Genomic DNA, 19,302 nt, shown 5'->3' on the forward strand with positions numbered 1-19,302 from the left:
CTCAGGGCCATATGCACCTCCGAAAGTGGAAATCTCGTTTCTTAAATTTTACGACTTCCTGACGGGGATTCGAACCCACGTTCCTCCGGGCGATCCGAGCACGCTTTTACCGCCTCTGCCAGGCTGCCCCTTTATCAAGACAACCGACCTCGAATATTCCCAAAAGATGGCGACGAATACGGAGTATGTTCGAGACACACATACTGTTGAATGAATCACTACTATTATTTTGAATTAAAAGGTAAGACCGGTCCGCCTCTGTGGTGTAGTAGTTAGTGTGATTAGCTGCCACCCCCGGAGGCCCGGATTCGATTCCCGGTTCTGCCACAAACTTTGAAAAGTGGCACAAGGACTGGAACACGGTCCACTCAGCCTCGGGAGATCAACTGAATAGAGGGGGTTTGATTCCCACTTATGCCATTCTCGAAGTGGTTTTCTGTGGTTACCCCACTTCTCCTCCAGGTAAATGCCGGGATGGTACCTAACTTAAGGCCACGGCAGCTTCCTTGCCATTCTCTTCCAATCTCTCTATCCTCCACAACGCCCCTGTTCAGCATACCAGATGAAGCAGCCTGGGCAAGGTACTAGTCTTCCTCCACAGTTGTATCCCCCCGCTCCAAAGTCTCACTCACCAGGACACTGCCCTTGAGGCGGTAGAGGTGAGATCCGTCGTTGAGTCCGAGGGAAACCAACCCTGGAAGGTAAACGGACTAAGAAAGAAAGAAAAGATAAGACCAATCTGATGTTTTTGAAGACGTGTTCAGTGTTGTTGTAAGAGGAAGTAACTGCTTTGCTCTATTATTTATAGAGTGCATGATTTTGTTATCAAGGCTAGGTCCATGGCTGTGTGATCGGCGTCCTCGACTTGAGACTTCGATTCCAGGCTGGCTTGTGGTGTTTTAATCATAAACGTGTGTTTGTGCTATAATCCTACAATCCACACAACGATACTAGCGTCCAGTACAATTGTCGCAGCCTCTCCTACAAGTTAGCCGTCAACCCTCATGGGAGTGTCGGTCTTACAAGGGATGCAACCAACTATAAGAGCCACACGAAAATATACGAGTGTTGGGGCATAAATCATTGCAACTTTTTCAAAGGCACGGATGCGGGAACTACCAGACAAATGGAAATATAGAGATGGGAGTGGGGAGCGTACACAGCAGGGGAATGGCGAGTAAGTTTACCAGGTGTAGGATACAAAGCTACGAAACTCTCAACCAGGAAATCCTTGTGCTACATCATGTTCATTCTCATACAGTAGCGTAACCTTTACGGTAAATCCTCATAGTAGTCCTCAAGATTGTCCACAACTCGTTGCCAATGATACGGGATACGTCGGACACCAGTAGCCTCGCCATGTGTGAATTTTACAACCTCATGTTTCACAGAGTTGTCAATGTCCTCTCGTGTCCCAAACTGTCTCTCATGCAATGGTTCTCCCACTTTGGAGATGAGATCAAAATTGCACGGAGACAAGTCCGGTAAGCATGGTGGGTGTTCCAGTACTTCCCGCGCTGTTCTTGCCTCGTCACATCCATTCTGCACGGACCTTGACTCGCTACTACTGTACTGTCCCATCGCCCTGTGCGTGCTACCTGTCCAATACACCACCATCTCATGCCGTGTCCATGTACTATGATAGGTCTTATAGCAACGATGGGATAGAAAAGGGTTAGAAGTGAGATGGAAGCGACCGTAGCCTTAATTAAGGTGCAAGATTAGTATGAAATTACCTAGTATGAAAATGGTAAGCCATGGGGATTTTGGTGGTGTTCTTTGTTAGGATCGAAGTCTCTGTACCATAAAGTAGTAGTATTAGAACCCACTATGTCTCGAAAGCATGCTTCTTCTTCTTCTTCTTCTTCTTCTTCTTCTTCTTCTTCTTCTTCTACCATATCCTCATTCGAAGTCGGCTGACATCAGAGCGATCTGGTTCTTGCCAGCAACTTGGAAAAGAGAGTGGGTTCTGAACCCATACCATTGTCGTAGATTCCGTAGCCATGAAGTTCTCCTTCTTACCTTACTTTTCCTTCCTCGAATTTTACCTTGTAGGATAAGCTGAAGGAGTCTATATTTATCATTTCGAATGATATGGCCAAGGTGCTCAAGTTTCTTCTTTGTGAAGTTGTACATGAACTCTACCTCTTTGTCCAGGAGTTGGAGTACTTCAGTGTTACATATTATGTCAACCCATGATATTCTGACCAGGCGTCGGTAGAACCACATCTCAAAGTGTAGAAGTTTTTTTTCTTTTTTTTTCTTTTTTTTTTTTTTTTCTTTTGTGGTGTTCTCTGTCAGGGTCCAAGTCTCGGCACCACAAAATAAGACAGAAAATACATAACACCGAAGTAAACGGAGACGGAGATTGATCTTAAAGTCCCTATTACAGAGAAGTTTGCTCATTCTCTTGAATGCAGTCCTTTCCTGCCCAACCCGGGACCTAATTTCAACAGTATTGTTCCAGCTGTGATCAAGTACGCTGCCGAGATACAAAGCGCTGGACTTGCTCCAGTGATTGCCAGCTAATGTCAAGTTAACAGGATGAATGAAATGTTTGCTTCTGACCGTTATTTATGGTAACTTCCGTGTTTAAACGAAGACCTGCTGCAGCACTGTGTTTAGTAATGTCTTCAGCACTTGTTCGGTCAAGAAAGAAGCAGAGGAAGCATGAGCTGTCAGGCTCCACCCTCTTTCGAGTGACGTAATGCACGACCTTACTTCACACACATTGCATTTGTCAGACTTCAAATTCACGCTACTGATGGCCACCTTTGAAGGATGGCATTTCTGCCGGAATAAAATAACAAGCTAGCACGTAGTTTTCATGACTGTCGTTGTATGTTCAGTCCTCAGCCGGAAGGCTGGTTGGATCCTCAACAGCTCCGCTGTCATGGATGGCCTAGGCATCACTGAAGAGGCGAACTAGGGAAATGAGGAGTAAGGTAGTTTCCCGTTGCTTTCCTCACGGAGCCAGAAGTTGCTATTACATATCAGTCCGCCAAGCTCCCTGAAATGCATACACCAACCGACCCTTCATAGCAGGGACTGGTTGCAGAAGGAATGGTTATTACTAGCATCACTCATACCTCAGTCACTTTCATTTTGTCAAAGCCAAGGGTAAAGCTGAGACAGATCAATGAAAGTAACAAATTTGCTCTAGCCCATACCAGAAGACATAGTCCACTGTAAACACTAAGTCCCACCAGCAAAGGCATTATCGTGACCACATCCACTGCATCTCTAATTTAACGTAGAATCCGCCGGCCTGAGTGGCTCAGCCCGGTGGTATTTGAAGGTGCTCAAATATGTCAGCCTCGTGTCGGGAGATTTACTGGCACGTAAAAAACTCCTGCGGGACTAAATGTCCACACCTCGGCGTCTCCGAAAACCGTACAAGTAGTTAGTGGGAGGTAAAGCGAATAACATTATTATTAACGAAAATTCCCAGTTTCAAAGATGGGACTTTTCATTTTAAAATTAACATGCATTAGCCGGGCATAGAAGCGCGGCCACCTCACTGAGACGTAAGGACGCCTTTCAGGAATAAAGAACTTCCCCTCAAATAATAATTTGAGCTCTCAACAAGATTATCTGAATAGACGTTCTTTAGCGTGCTAGTAACCAATTGCATTACTCGAATTTCGGCAATATAGGTACAAGGCCAGCACACGGATTCGATCCCATGTCCCTGAGCATGGAATGCGAACACCTACACAGCTGCAAATTCTTCGCGTAAAGCCCACTGTGTCGGCCAAGATAACTTCACCTAGCCGAAAGGCCTGCAGATACTGGAATGTCGCGTGGTCAGTGTGACGATATTCTCAGCCGTATTGCTTGCCCTCCACAACCAGATTCATCTCCTCGCACATCAAACGGCACCTGTAGTGCTCATTCAGTTCCAGCCCTCTGTCCAGAATTAAAATTCTTGTACTGGCCAAGAATCGAATGTGGGACCACCGGATAACAACTCCTGCTACCCCCTACACAACTACTCTCTACAATCTGTCTACCATTATCTCTCGAGTAGTGTGTATAAGGTAACGATAATGAGGTAACGTCTCACAAAGGAAGCCACTCTAAAGCCTCGCAAGGGTGGAGGTATTGTCTAGTCTGTCGTATCCTCCTACGTGACAGAAGACAGGTTCGTTATCCAGCTGTCGGCACGAGGTAAATGAGCAGAACCTTTAACACAAATTGTTGCCTAATTGTTTCATTGTTTAATTAAATTCTTCCAATGACCTTGTTTTTAAGTAGATGCGTATGCTGTAAATCCGTAAAATGGTTCGTTACTCCTTTTTATAGATGATACTGGATTTAGAACGTTGAACTAGTAGTATTTCTTGTAATATTGTCTTTCCTTGGAATTGCTTGTTCTTCTCCGGTTGTTGTAGTAGTAGTTGTTGTTTTGTAGTTATGTTTTAATTTTAATTTATTATCACTTGTTATGTCAAGCTAGTAGTAAACTCAACCTATAATACTGTAAACCGCAGGGTTAGGCTCTGGAAATATTTGTGTGTGAATTCGTACAGAATGTTAAACTGTTAGTATTTCTTGCAATATTTTATTTCCATTCAATTGCTTGTTGTACTCTCGTTATTGTAGAGACTGCCTGGGCGAGGTGGTGAAGGCGTATTCGGTTCACCCGGAAGGACGTGGGTTCGATTCCCTGTCAGGAAGACGAAAATTTAAGAAACGAGATTTCCACTTCCGGAGGTGCATATGGTCCTGAGGTTCACTCAGCCTACACCATAAATGAGTACTAGGTTAATTCCTGGGGGCCAAGGCGGTTGGGCGTAGACCTAACCACTCTACCCCACCAAGTGCCGAGGTTATGGATATTGGAAGCCTGTACCTTCCACTCCTCCAAGGCCTTCATGGCCTGTACGGAGGTGACTTTTCTTTGCTTTGCTTACTCTCGTTGTTGTTGTTGTTGTTGTTGTTGTTGTTGTTGTTGTTGTTGTTGTGTAGTTATGTTTTAACTTTATTATCACTTGTAATGTTAAACTAGTAGTAAGCTCAACCTATAGTATTGTAAGACGTAGTGTTCAGCACTGAAAATACTTACCTTTTGTATAGGTGATACTGGATTTAGAATGTAAAACTAGTAATATTTCTTGTAATGTTTTCTTTCCATGGAATTGCTTGTTGTACTTTTGTTGTTGTACTTCTGGATTTTGTTGTTGTTGTTGCTGGGTAATTATACTTTAATTTACCTTATTATCATACTACTAAAATGACCATTGCCACAGTGATATTTCCCAATTGCGATGTATTTGTTAATAATAATAAGAAAATAATAATAATAATAAAAGAGTTTCAAATAGATATATCCTCATTCGAATTGCTGTGATCAAATATTTCTACTTTCATAACATCCTGATAGTACATCTTCATTAGTCATTTTTGCTGTCTTTTTAATTTACCAACGAACCATATTTCCAAGCCATAAATAGAAACACGCCAGATATAACAATTTATACATTTCATTTGGAGAAAATTTTAATGGTGAGAATGACCTTCTCTTCTTGTCTTCGTTCGCAGAAATCTTGTGCTCTAGATATGTAAATTGCTCTAGATCTGTAAATGTTTTCACTTAATTTAATAAAATGCCCTTAATTAAAGAAGTGGATTCCAAATCATGCTAAGTCAATTTTTGGCGTTTTCTCAGTTATGCTGTTCAGTGTGCTCCCTTCTACACGATATTTAACTCTAACAATGGAATTTTCTTCAAATTCACCTTATTCATACCGGTTAAAAATGCGCTTACTGTACCTATAAATTGAAGGAGATGAACATACTTTCACAACTCTTTCCAAGTCTAAGTCAATTGCCGCCACTTTCGCAACTCAACTAAGTCGATGGACATACACAGTAGCCAAAAATAAGGCTGACTTTTTAGTGCTTGTTGTGTTTCATTTCGGTACTATTTTAATTTCAATATGTTTTATCAGGGCCTCTCAGGGTGCAATCACTGTGCACGGTGCAAAAGACGACTTCGCTTGGTTGACCAGAGTGAAAACCCCCACATCTCGATTTAGAGCAATAGCGCTGTCTTTCTCCTTCCCCACGCCTGTCTCCGTCTTCCTCACTTGCTCCGTAGGCCTTCAAATCCGAGCCGAGTTTAGTTGAGTAGCTCAGAGACGAAGCGTTGGTCCGAGCTGAGCCGAGTGGGACCGATGCACTGTGCACAGGAACTTTGCACCTCAGTTTGCACGCGTGAGATTTTGGGCGTTTGAGAGGCCCTGTGTTATATGAACAACTATTGATGAAACCTGAATGGTGAAATCATAATATTGTTCGTACATGAAAATGTAAAATTTGTCCTTAGAACGGGCATAGAACATACTTTAGTACTTAATGTTTTCTTCAGTTGCTTCAATCAACGGACACTTTACAGTACTCTAAAATGATTTTCTGATCCAACTTTGTCATATAACCTATCCATTCTGTCAGATCGATGCAACTATAGGTTCCTGTCCTGAATGTCACGCTTCATTTCTTTAAAATCTAGTGCAATTTTGAAAAAAACAATCGCTTACTCTACCTATAATTTGAAGGAGATAGACAATTTTTAAAACGTTAGTAGCGTATGAGTGTTGTAATTAAAAAATATAATTTTAGTTTTCCGTTCGTCGAAAAGAGTAAAATTTTGATTTAATTTGTTTTGGAATGCACCCTTCAATTCTGAAATGGGCGTCCAGTACCAATCTTCATGTTAATTTAGTGCTCAAATCATAATATAAAAAATTGCGCATATCATAAATGCGGAGTTTTCAGGTCACGTTTTAATGAACATTTGGCGTCGTATACTCTATTTACATTATTTCAAACACTTTGTATATTAAGCACACTGGATGCTAGCTCGCCACAGTCCCGGTTTCAGAACCAGTATATTCTCCCTCCCCCGCTGTTTAATGAGAGTATGGTAATGAGCTCATGCATATTTGAACTTGTTCCATATGGTTAGCCTTCAGGATAAATTATGGTCGCCTGCGCACTCTGGAGTGAGACGGTTCAATATTTACTGGGCTAGGAACGGTCTTGGTAATGAGACCTGCTGAACCGAAGACGTACAAGAGACATCGTACTCTCGTATATTAATCTTCAGTCTACCGAGTGGGGTCATAAGAGACCCCAAAGCAATTCATTTTAAAAATGATGGTATATAAAAATGATATCCGTGAACATTAATAGGAGAGAATCGGCTAATTCCGCAGAAACTGATATATAACTTTACTGCGCTGACCGGCTTATTACGTCCTCTAAACATCTTGTCTTCTATTGGTAAATGTTGAAAATTGTGTGGTGGATCCCTTTTGTGGTAACACCAAGGAACTTCAGTACTCATCCGGTTTACTGTGCTTCTATATTCATTACTACAGTACTTTCAAGTAGTAGATCCTCCGTGGCCTCTCACCATTGGGTCCCGTGGTTCAAATCCCGGTCACTCCTTGTGATATTTGTGCTGGACAAAGCGGAGGTGGGACACGTTTTTCTCCGGGTACTCCAGTTTTCCCTGTCATCTTTCATTCCAGCAACACTCTCCACTATCATTTCATTTCATCTGTCAGTCATTAATCATTGCCCCAGAAGAGTGCGACAGGCTTCGGCAGCCAGCACCATTCTTATCCTTGTCGCAAGATGGGGGCTTCATACATTTCATCCCCGACCCGGTCAATGACTGGAAACAGGCTGTGAATTTTCATTTTCCATTTTCACTTTCAAGTAGTTCTGTTTGCAGTATTATTGGCAATAAATTCAGTGCAGGGAAATTACCCGACTGCTGCAGATTTAGCCGAAGCACTACAATTTCAACTAATGTAAATGAATTAATTGAAAATAGATATTCTTCAGAACTAAATAAATCTATTGCCGGCCCTGTGGGTAGCATGTCTACCACTTGCCCGGAGGCCCCGGGTTCAACTCTTGGCCAAGTCAGGGATTTTTTATCTGGATCTGAGGGCTGGTTCGAGGTCCACTCAGCCTACGTGAGTACATTTGAGGGTCTATCTGACGGTGAAACAGCAGCCCCGGTCTAGAGAGCTAATAATAACGGCCGAGAGGATTCGTCATGTGGACCATACGACACTTCGTAATCTGCAGGCCTTCGGGCTGAGTAGGGGCTGCTTGGTAGGCCAAGGCCCTTCGGGACTGTTGCGCCAAGGGGTCTGGTTAAAAATAAATATAGCGTAAGTAACGGTTGTTACAGTGCCTGCATATTATTTTGATAACCATTCTGAAAAGATAGGTTAGGGGACAGGGAAGGGGTAGTTCCTTCGGGATTTTGTGACAAAGTCACCCGGCGCAAGTCTAGACACGTTAAATACTCAATTCAGTACAGTTATATTTAAAAATGGCCGAAAAGAACTACATTAAGTTATGAATGGCATCACAGTGGGTAAATGTTACGTCAGTAAATAAATACATTATTATTATTATTATTATTATTATTATTATTATTATTATTATTATTATTATTATTATTATTATTATTATTATTATTATTATTATTATTATTATTAACAAATACATCGCAATTGAGAAATATCCCCGTGGGAATGATCACTCGTATTAGTGTGATAATAAAATAAAGTTGAAACATAATTACCTAACAACAACAACAACAACAACAACAAAATACAACAATAAATACAAGAGTACGACAAGCTACTCCATGAAAATAACATAATACAAGTAATACTACTGGTTTAGTATTCTAAATCCAGCATCATCATACACAAAATCACACACAACTTAAGTATTTCCAGTGCTGAACACTACTAGCCTAACATTACAACACCGTCATATACAAATTCACAAGTACCTTAAGTACCGGTATTTCAAAATTTTACACTATGACTTTCCTTAGACTGAGGGGTCTAATTACTTTTATATTTTCTTTTTTTTTTTTTTTTGTTTGTTTGTTTGTGGCTGTACGTCGCACCGACACAGATAGGTCTTATGGCGACGATGGGATAGGAAGGGCCTAGGACTTGGAAGCAAGCGGCCGTGGCCTTAATTAAGGTACAGCCCCAGCACTTGCCTGGTGTGAACATGGGAAACCACGGAAAACCATCTTGAGGGCTGCCGACAGTGGGATTCGAACCCACTATCTCCCGGATGCAAGCTCACAGCCTTGCGCCTCTAACAGCACGGACAACTCGCCCGGTGACTATTATCTTAGCATTGTAAATACACCACGTTTATATACAAATTCACACATACCTTTAATAATTCGGATGCCTTAATACTATAATTTACAGTGAGTTGAACGTTGCATTCAAATATGACACCATCACATTAATATTTACACACAATAAATAAATGAACCTGATTAACTGGTTGTATCCCTACAGCAATTATGTTATTGATGTAATTTATTGTGAAATCTGACTGGTCACCTAACGACACGGATGGCCTGAGCATATTATGCTTCAGTTCATACGGCAATCTACAAAATGTCCTTCACCATGTAACTTGTGCATCAATTGTCTTAGATCTACTGCAATGGTGCCATTATGTTATGTCGTTAGCTGATGATGCGCGGTCTGGAACCCCACACCGCATTACCGATGCCATTGTCCAAGCAGGTGGATGCCCTCATTATGCAAGACCGGCGAGTTACGGCAGCAGCCATTGCCGCAGAGGTCGGAGTGAGCATCGGAAGTGTTCATGCCATCATTAAGGACAGACTGGAATTTCACTAAAAATGCGCCCAATGAGTGCATCACAGTATTCAACCAGCAAAGAAAGCATGTCGAATAAACCTGAACAGCTGCTGCACTATGAGCCTTCCGCTCGCTGCAGCGGTTCGAAGCGTAATGAACCAGTGAAAATCAGAGGTTCGTGGCGCAGCTCACCCTCCAGCGTAGTAAGATTATCTGTGATGCAGGTAATCCAACAACCGACCTATGCAATGGTAGACTTATATTAAAAGTGCTGCTTATTCTTGAAGAATAACTGCCTAGGACCCGAAAACAAAATTCGTGACGATGAAATTCCGAACATGAGTGGGCTGAGTTATAAGACGCTGTTATGCGCAAAACCCATCATTTTATTGTTTCAGTTTTGCCTTAATACTGCCGATTTAGCGAAGTCTTCCATTCTTGTTGCTGTTATTAGATTTGTTTATCACGTCATCTTATTTGATGGTGGTGATTAATGCTATACAGGAACTGAAATGGAAGAGATGCAATCCCTCAAAGAATGAAGATACAGTAGTGTTAAAGGAAGATTAGAAAGACCGAGCAATTGAAAGACGCCCTACGGCTCGTAAACCTAACACCTTCGAGGTCTATTGAAGGTCAATTTCAAAGTGATTTTCATTTACCCATTTTTATACTTCTATCGGTGTTCTTTGTAATTCTTGTTTGTTTGCGGACCTTAATACCATGACATCTGCATATAGTAATAATACGCTAAGGAAAAGAGGAATTGCAGTGCCACGAATGAATGAGTCATTCTTCTTGATACTGACGGTATGGAATGGTGCCTCCTAGGTACGAAAACGATATTGGTTTCAGACCAATCGATTTTATTCATACGGTCTTCCGAACATGATCACTCACGTACGAATCACCTCCTGTACGCGAGGCCAAGTAGAACTTTGTTGACGTGCAGTCTGTGAGGTGCGCTGATATGAAGGTTTCGCTTGTGAAACGGCTTGCCGACAGGTATGATATCGTCGACTATTGTCATCGGTTGAGAAGGTCCGGACAATTAGTCTGCCTGAGAGTGGATTTTGTACAGGCTGCAGCTCCATATTTTGGCAGAAATACATCAACAATACAAGATGCATGGCCGCCGTGGTCACATGAAGGGACACAAGCTCGGAGACGTGGTTCACGACAAACTCGACGGGCAACAATGCGGGATGTTGTTCAAATCTTTTGGATGTGGAAACAGCGGCAAACATTTGAGCTGCTGTGGCACCACACATTAAGTGACAATATTGGCAATCGTTTCGTGCAAGTGGCTTACGACTGAGTGTGTGAGTGCTATGGAAGGTGCTATTTATAGGGCTGGTTGTAATACAATAGGATTTTATTGCCCAGTGAGGGGAGCAATGGAAAACTACAGTACCTCATTCCTCATTCTGCCTAGTATGCCTCGTTTTGGCGCCACCATCGGTTACTGTGATTTTATTATAACCACACAACTTTTCGTGGTACCATTTGAAGACCCAGCCAGTCTTCGATTTGATGACCTAACTGACAAAAAAGGCCATTGTTATCCAATTGTTATACAGCTGAGAAATATGGTGCACTTCGTAGGCTATATGTTTATTGTGACAACGAAGGTCGAGAGTGCAGGGGTCTTGGCAAGGAAACAACTTCAGAGGGAAGTGTTATTGCCGGTGTAGTGGCAACAACGTGTGCCGGGCCAGCATTGAGCAAAATAATCTCGCCGACGAATTGTTGAGGCTCTTGATAAGGGAGCGCTTTAGAAGAAGCTAGAAGTTTATTAACAATGGAGCGGGCCCCCAGATTTATCTGGAAGTGGAAACTACGATAATATTCCGCAAGTCTATATAAAAAACCCTGCTGCAGGAGCGCGTGTTTCATTTTGAGTGAATCAACCGCGTGAATGTGAGTTGCCAGAGGACATAGAGTCAGTGCGTCTACGAGAATTAAGACGTCGTTGATCACGGAAAAATATGCCAAGCTGTGCAGGAAATTGCTCTGTGAACAGGTTACACTGCGGAGGTCTTGCTGGAGAGCAGGGGTTGGGTGCGCTATAGGGCTGTGTGTTCGATTACGTTCGTGAGGGGGTGGGGGGATGCTGTGTTGAGCGGAAAAGTCAAACGCGAGTAGTAATAAAAAGTAATAATGATAGTCTAATAATAATAATAATAATAATAATAATAATAATAATAATAATAATAATAATAATATCCATTTCCATGACTAATAGGTTAAAATGCTAATGTTTAGTCCAAGGGGTCCCGGTTTGATCTCCGGTCTAGTCGGGAATTTTAAACTTCGTTAGTTATTTCCTCTTTCTAAGGTATTGGCTGTTTGTGCTGAATTTAACAAGAGATTGCATCCTAGTTAGGGCCCCATACTCACAGACGCGCATGTTCCCCCATGGACGTAAACTCGAAAGACCTGCACCAAGCCTCTCTGGAGGCCACACGTTGTTATTATTATTATTATTATTATTATTATTATTATTATTATTATTATTATTATTATTATTATTTGCGGATCCCGTGAGATCTCCGAAGTTATGCAACATTGGGCGTGGTCAGGAGTTGGATGGGTTGCCACGCGCTGTTGGTGGGGGTAAGGGAATGGAGGAGCGGAAAGGAACTGGCCACCCTACCGCACGTAAACTCCGGCTCAGGAACACCTCTGCGGAGGTTCGGACCTGCCTTCGGGAAGAATAACCCTTACCTTACCTATTATTATTGCTCCGTTAGGGTCTTCTTGGGACTATGTGCAGTTTCAATGCTTCATCCTTTCTTGTTCCTTCCTGTTCTTCCAATACTCCATCTGCTCACCATGTCTCCTTTCCCTCTCCTCGGATCATTTTGAGCCTGTTTTCTTCCCCTCCCGAACTTGAAATTCTCCCATTTTAACACTATCTTTCTAAACGTATCTCTCTCTCATTTTGTACTTCCACTTTAAACAGTAATCACCACCACCACCATCATCTCTCTCTCTTGCTGCTTCTTCTCGTATATTGTTTCTTTCCAAATATTTCTTGACTTCATGAATCCAGGTTCTTGCTGCCCTCTTGTTCTAAAGATATTTGAAGATCTGTTTGGTTAACCTGATGTTATCCATTCTGTCTGAATGTCCAAAGAATATCAATCGCCTCTTCTGCATTTTTCTGTTATGTTTTCTATGTTCCGGTACATTTCATCATTACTTTTTGATTTCCAGTATTCTGTCGTTCTTAGAGGACCGAGTGTTTTTCGTATAATTTTTCTTTCCAGTACTTCTTATTTATTCAGCTTATAATTGTACTAGAGATTTAGACATTCCGACTGGGCTACTCTCCTGTAGTATTGTATTTTGAGGTTTTTAGATAAACATTTATTGTTGTAGATATTCCTTGTTATACCATTTGCCCAGGACTTCCCCATTCACGCTCGGCGTTGTTCCTTTTTGTCCCATGCCCATGGCTTCCCTGTTTTTAGCTTCGGCTTTTCATGAAAACCCTTGCATGATTGAAGTTTCTTCTTGAGTATCCAGGATGTCCTTGCGTGTGACCGCCAGTTTCTTGAGATGTCTTTCTGTCTTGGTGGTCTCATTAGCGTCACATGTCTATAAAAGGTTATTATTATTATTATTATTATTATTATTATTATTATTATTATTATTATTATTATTATTATTATTACCGTGTGAGTGGCTGCGCGATTTGAGTCACGTAGCTGTCATCCAGCATTCGGGATACTGTGGGTTCGAATCCCCGCACCACTGAAAATGTTTTTCTTTGGTCTCCTATTTTCACACCAGAAAAATGCTGGAACTGTACCTTAATTAAGACCACGGTCACTTCCTTCCATTCCTAGCTAGCCGTTTCCTATCATATATTCACCATAAGAACGACATGTGTCATGTGCCGGTGCGACTTAAAGCAAATTGTATAATAATAATAATAATAATAATAATAATAATAATAATAATAATAATAATAATAATAATAATAATAATAATAATAACGTTATTTTTCTTTACGTCCCACTTACAACATTTTTACGGAGGCGCCGAGTGGTCGTAATTTAATCCCACAGGATTTCTTTGACGTGCCAATAAATCGACCGACAACAGACTGACGTATTTGAGCACTTTCAAATACCACCGGTCTTGAGCCAGGATCGAACCTGCCAAGTTGTGGACAGAGGACCAGCGCCACAACCGTCTGAGCCACTCAGTCCGGCAATAATAATAATAATAATAATAATAATAATAATAATAATTTGGAAGTTGACGGCCAGCATGCCGCATTTTTTCTGATTTTATGTTACCCACATCAGACTTTTCATAATGTGCATGTACCGGGTGTCTCTTTCAATCTTGTGTAACGTTTCTTCGACAACCGACGTTTCCAAACCATTTCCTTGGATTGTTTCTCCAAAAATCTGAATACACTTTCCTTATTCGACCAAAGAAATTTTATGAAGCATTTTTTATATTTGTCATAAGTTTGATTCTTTCTACAGAAATTCACAAACCTGTTCTATTGGCTATTTCTTCCAAGAGATTGCCTTGTATTGCTGCATTTTCAGATTTTCTGAAAGTATGGCAAGATCATCTGCAAATGCTAAATCTTTTATTTCGACACCTCTGTTCCTTCTTCCCAGTGTTATTGGTGATAGCTTGTGTTCTCTTTACCCAAATGACTGTTCTTATACCATGTTCAGTAATGTTGTTGAAAATATCTTATAAGACACTGGGAAAAGGGATATACCTCGATACCTGCTGACATCTTGCTTGTTATCTCTTTTTTTGCGAACGATGTAAAAGAGCCACTTTCCATTCTTCCAGTATCTTCTCCGTTTTCACGATTTCTTCAAATTATATTTTAAGAACATCTGTGATTTTTTGGTTGAGACCTTTCTATAAGTTCAGCTGTAGCTTTGTTGTTTAATGTTTTAATTACCTCTTCAATTTTTTCAACAGCAGGTGGTAGATCTGCTTCTACGTTTTCGTGAATCACTGGAAATTCTAACTTGCGGTTCGGTTCTTCATATTTCAGAAGCTGACCGAAGTATTCTGCTAGTATTTCATAGTTCCATTCTGCCATTTTCATCTCTGAAGCAAATACTTGGAGCTTGATAGCCCGTCAGGTTACTTTTAAACGTTTGATAAAAATTCCATGTGTAATTTTTTGCAAAGGTATCCTGCATGTCAACAAGTTGTGATTCTTCAAAGGATCGTTTAGTATTCATTATTCCTACTGTTTCTTTCCTTTGCTGCTTAAGTTGCTCAAAGTGTTCTTTCCTTCCACAGCATTTCCATTTTTTCCACAGTAATTCTCTTTCTGTTTGCGCTTCACACAAGTTTCATTTCACCAAACTTCCTTTTTTGTTGTTTTTTCCCGATCCGAATACGTTCTTTACTGCACTAATGAGTTATTTGGATAATTATTGTCAGTTACCATGGTGAGTTACTTGAATTTCTTCTTGAAAACGTTTTATTATTTCTTGTGTGATGTTGAGTCTATGTTATACCTCATTAATTTGTTGTCTTCTTTGACTGTTATGAGGGAGAGGTTTGAGTTAAATTTTCGAGAGGCAGTGGTTAGTGTCAAATTCTCTATTTCTTATTACTTTTAGATTCTTAATTTCTTTAATATTCCTTTGAAAAGTACAACTGGAATTCCCCTAACATTGGATTCGGAGATATCCGTGTTTTACCTCTTATTGATATTTTCCTAAAATAAGTCGACATTAATTTCAACCGAAAGGTTATAAAGACATGAATTAGTCTCATTCCATTTTTGTTCATTCTTTTATAGGCTGGATATTCCTCTACTGTTATCTGAAAATAGTTTTCTCTCCCTATGTGTGCGTTAAAATCCCTCAGTAGTATCACAACATTTAATTTTAGGATTTTGAATATTACCTCTTCCAGAATTTCCCAGAATTCTTCTACTTTACTGGTATTGTTCTTGTTTTATTAATTTATTGTTTAACGGCACTTAACAAAGGTATACTTATATTTTTGCATTTTATTGTGAGATGAGTTATTCCTTCAGAACTAGATTTGAATTACCTTACATTATCTATTATATTTTTATGAACATAAAATTCAGTACCTAGTAGTGGCGTTACATTCTAATTTTATTATTATTATTATTATTATTATTATTATTATTATTATTATTATTATTATTATTATTATTATTATTATTATTATTAGCAATATCATCCAAAATTCGTGATTCAAGAGAACGAGATACTGCAACAACTTAATACCCAATGTTGTGGAGCAATGGACACGTTACCTCCAAAAATTAAATGCAATCACCTTGGATATTTGTGACAGTTGACAGTGAATCTGTTGAGGATATAACAGTCCTTTAGGCTAGAAACTTAAGATAAACCTCTAAATATTAATCTGATAAAATTTAGAATAATAATAATAATAATAATAATAATAATAATAATAATAATAATAATAATAATAATAATAATAATAATGTAATTGGCTTTACGTCCCACTAACTACTTTTACGGTTTTCGGAGACGCCGAGGTGCCGAAATTTAGTCCGAAATGGAGTTATTTTACATGCCAGTAAATCTACCGTTAGGGGCAAGAGATCCAAATGGGTCGACGCCCCGAACAACTACATACATACATACATACATACATACATACATACATACATACATACATACATACATACATACATACATACATACATACATACATACATACATACAAACACACATACATACATACATACATACATACATACATACATACATACATACATACATTATGCCTTTCAGCGTTCAGTCTGCAAGCCTCTGTGAATTTACTAGACGTCGCCACAATCCCCTATTTGCAACTAATGCTGTGGCCTGATTTAGTTCTATACCTCTTTAAATCGTTAGAAACTGAGTCTAACCATCGTCGTCTTGGTCTACCTCTACTTCTCTTACCCTCCATGACAGAGTCCATTATTCTCCTAGGTAACCTGTCCCCCACCATTCGCCTCACATGACCCCACCACCGAAGCCGGTTTATGCGTAGAGCTTCATCCATCGAGTCCATTCCTAACTTAGCCTTTATCTCCTCATTCCGAGTACCCTCCTGCCATTGTTCCCACCTGTTTGTACCAGCAATCATTCTCGCTACTTTCATGTCTGTTACTTCTAACTTATGAATAAGATATCCTGAGTCCACCCAGCTTTCGCTCCCGTAAAGCAAAGTTGGTCTGGAAACAGTCCGATGTAAAGATAGTTTCATCTGGGAGCTGACTTCCTTCTTACAGAATACTGCTGATCGCAACTGTGTGCTCACTGCATTAGTTTTACTACAACGTCATTCAGTCTCACTTACTATACTACCATCCTGGGAGTACACACACTCTAAATACTTGAAATTATCGACCTGTTCCAGCTTTGTACCACCAACCTGACATTCAATGCTGTTGAATTTATTACCTAATTTTAATACCATACACATTGCACATATTTTCAAGTTGCAAGATATTGGACTGCAGGCTTTCGGCACAATCTGCCATTAAGACCAAGTCGTCAGCAGAGGCCAGACTGCTTACTACATTTCCACCTAACTGAATCCATCCCTGCCATTTTATACCTTTCAGCACATGATCCTTGAAAACTACGAACAGCAAAGGTGAAAGATTACAGCCTTGTCTAACCCCTGTAAGTACCCTGAACCAAGAACTCATTCTACCAAGCCCAATTGTCAACATAAATGCCTTTGATTGATTTTAATAATCTACCTTTAATTCCATAGTCCCCCAGTATGCCGAACATATTTTCCCTCGGCACCCTGTCATATGCCTTCTCTAGATCTACGAAACATAAATACAACTGACTATTCATCTCGTAGCATATTCCAGTTACCTGCTGCATACTGAAAATCTGATTCTGACAGCCTCTCTGTGGTCTGAAACCACACTGGTTTTTATCCAACTTCCTCTCAACGACTGATCACACCAAAGAGGATAGAATAGAATAGAGATGAAACTCAATGATAAATTTCGGTTCCAAGCCACTTGGCGCTAGTCGTTTTAGTCTCTTTTCCGAGATAGCGCCACAGTGTGCATTCTGGTGCAATACCTTAGTATTACTATCAACAGATAGCGCGGAGAATTAACATCCGGCGCAGTGACGTACATCCGGGTCAGCTTACGGCTCCTCCCCCACTCCTTTCCCTTTCCCAGCCCATCGCCTCGCCCCCCCCCCCCCCCCCCCGACCAACCGGCGATAATAATGCAGTTCTACTACTTCCATGCCCAATACATTGTAATTCATATATTTTTATTTCCAAGTATTTACTACGTTGTAAATAATGATCTGATACCCCTAGTTCGTATGGCATACTACGTTACTGAGAACATAACCACACACCTCAAAGCAGCTTTAACTTCAAATGAATGATTGACACATTAACACAAAGCTGATATTATAACAAATAAGAAATCCCTTCGAAAGCAAGACAACAGAGCACACCATATGCAAGACAATGGGGAATCACATCAATATCTAAGTACCACATGAAAATAAAAATAAAGAGAATTAAATGCACTGAGACAGGAAATATATAGAACTACATTAATAGAACCATTCAGCTTTCAGCCCCTGATGTGTACTCAACAGGAAATACAGGATTTCAGGAGAACTGGCGAAGATATATTTCAAATAAACAAGCACAAGGAACGAAGATTTACATCACAAGCACATGAGCACTTGGAATTCAAACAACACAAATACTGTAGCATCATGGGAACTATCGATTAAAATCGATATAAGTTCGAACAGGGTTAATCGATTGGGTAAAGTCGAATTCGATGCAATTCAGCAATATTATCTCCACAATGCTTGACGTTTTATGACTAATTAATTTGTGAGAAGTGCTCACTGATTGAGGTTAGACTTGAAATAATTTAAATACTTCACTTCGAGACAAACTGCCTTTAATTATTAACAACGCTCATTTCATGTTTACTTGCGTGTCATCTACAGAACGTGTATATAACTATTTACACGTCATCAATGACCTCCAGCGCCATCTAGAAAAAGAGACTGAAACTACTTGAAGCTAGCTACGGATTGGAACCAAAAGCCCTATTAGAGTTTCACCCCCCTGGATCACACCCTCCCTTCCAAGATGCCAATGAATACTTTGCCTGGTACACTAATCTATGAGATACCTCGATGGTTGTTGCAATCCTTCCTGTTCCCTTGCTTGTAGATAGGTGCAATACTGCCTTTGTCCAATCCAAAGGTACCTTACCAACACTCCACGCTAATTTTACTACTCTATGAAGCCATTTCATCCCTGCCTTCCCACTATACTTCACCATCTCAGGTCTAATTTCATCTATTCCTGCTGCTTTATGACAATGGAGTTTATTTACCATCCTTTCCCCTTCCTCAAGCGGAATTTAACCAACATCATTTTCCTCCTCCCCATGAGCTTGGCTGTTCGCATCACCCCCAGGAAGATTTCCTTTTACGTTGAGAAGATGTTCAAAATATTCCCTCCACCTCTCCAGTGATTCCCTGAGATCTATTATGAGTTCACCTAAATTACTCAAAACACTGTTCATTTCCTTTTCCCTCCCTTCCTAAGATTCTTTATTACT

Source organism: Anabrus simplex, chromosome 6 (assembly GCF_040414725.1).
Source record: "Anabrus simplex isolate iqAnaSimp1 chromosome 6, ASM4041472v1, whole genome shotgun sequence".
NCBI lineage: Eukaryota > Metazoa > Arthropoda > Insecta > Orthoptera > Tettigoniidae > Anabrus > Anabrus simplex.